We start from the raw sequence: 1,666 nt of genomic DNA on the forward strand, positions 1-1,666 counted from the left end.
CAATTCTTTACTACTTGCTATGCTCAAATGTTTCTCTTAATAAGAAGCCTGATATGAATATGAAATCAGGAAATCTCAAAAAAATGTTAAAGTATGGTAACTTCCCACCTCTATTTAAGTGACTTCACTTTTACAAAAATAAAACACTACTTTCATAATCAACTTTGTTTGTCGCACAGTGGTATTAAAAAATTCAAAAATTTGTAATAAAATTTTAAAAGTCAAAAAACTTAAAAATATAAAATTACTCCTTCGAGCCGGATTTGAACCAGCGACCTATGGATTTCCACATTTGTATACATTTACATTCTACAGTCCACCGCTCTACCAACTGAGCTATCGAAGGTTATACAAAGTGGCTGGCAAAATTCCAATACAAACACTGAGCACACAAAAACAAATAAAAAGCAAACAACGAAGAAAGTGATCTAACAAATAGCAACAACACCCCGTAGAAAACACCCCGCACACACAGATACAGGCACACACTTACACACAATTTTGCGTCAGCACACGAAACAAGAAAAGTATCTATGAAATGCGATTGTGACTAAGCAGCCGAATAAATGTGAAATGCACGACGATGACGTTCGTGCCGGTGTATCAGTAGGTATCGGTTTGTTTGTTAACTGCAGAAGCCAAGAAGAGAAAGCAGTGGTGGTGGCAACGGGTGGGCGTAGTATTTTATTCACTTTGGTGGGGAAGATTGGGCAAATGATTGGGGGGATTGGTAAAGAGCATTCATTTTCTCTAGCTGAGACATTTGCTGACAACTTCGCTGTGGGTTGGGAGGGCCAATTACGTTCCGTTACGTATTTGAATTGCATGATATTTTTAGCAATTATTTCATCGTCGTCTTTCTTTTCTCCATTTGCTGGCTGGCTGGCTGGATGGCTATTTATTTTTAGATATTTAGTTTTTCTCCAAATGTATTTATTTATAACAAATTGCTTTATCGTTTCGCTCAGTCGGTGTGTGTGTGTGAGTGTGTTTTTGAGGAAATTGCAAAATGGAATTTAAGCTGACTGCCGTCAACTGCCTTCGATAGCTCAGTTGGTAGAGCGGTGGACTGTAGTCGTGATGCACCAAAACATCAAATTCGGTTCGCATTCGTTGCCCTCAAAAGCTTCGAATCAACACAAACTCTGGGTTGCAGACATCCATAGGTCGCTGGTTCAAATCCGGCTCGAAGGAGAATGAATATTTTTTTGTTTTAGGGATACTTCTATTACATACATTTTCTATACCGAAAAAAATTCCAATTTTTTTTTTCTAAAAATTTAAGGTAGCTGAGATAGATGTCTCGCAATAAATATCAAATTTCAAAATTTCAACTTTTTAACTTCACCTAATACCATATTTATGCAAAACAATCTACATATCTCCATCCGAAACACTAACAATGATCCAAAATTAGTACCATTTAGTACTTTTCGGAAAAAAGTGCACATTTGCAAAATCACCACCAGATACCAACAGAGATATCAAATTTTGGGATTCCAGCTCCCTTCTCCCAGTACCAAATATAGTGCCAGTTAGTACTTTTCGAACATTTATAGTACGAATTTCCTAAAGCAACTCCATATCTCAACACCAGGCACCAACAGCGACATCCGTATTAAATTTTAGGATTGTAGTCCTTTCCCTTCATCCAATAACAAATTAA

General features: G+C 37.0%; 2 non-coding genes across 2 annotated transcripts; one reads left to right on the top strand and one right to left on the bottom strand.

Annotated features, from left to right (window-relative positions):
* Nucleotides 1-248: 248 nt before the first annotated feature.
* Nucleotides 249-346, bottom strand: TRNAY-GUA (transfer RNA tyrosine (anticodon GUA)). The gene is made up of 2 exons: nucleotides 310-346; nucleotides 249-284 (listed from the first exon to the last, which is right to left on the bottom strand). It is a non-coding gene; the product is annotated as a tRNA-Tyr (tRNA).
* Nucleotides 347-1,038: 692 nt separating this feature from the next.
* On the top strand, nucleotides 1,039-1,194 carry TRNAY-GUA (transfer RNA tyrosine (anticodon GUA)). Its single transcript has 2 exons — nucleotides 1,039-1,075; nucleotides 1,159-1,194. It is a non-coding gene; the product is annotated as a tRNA-Tyr (tRNA).
* Nucleotides 1,195-1,666: the final 472 nt, after the last annotated feature.

Source organism: Musca domestica, unplaced genomic scaffold (genome assembly GCF_030504385.1).
Source record: "Musca domestica strain aabys unplaced genomic scaffold, Musca_domestica.polishedcontigs.V.1.1 44, whole genome shotgun sequence".
Classification (NCBI taxonomy): domain Eukaryota; kingdom Metazoa; phylum Arthropoda; class Insecta; order Diptera; family Muscidae; genus Musca; species Musca domestica.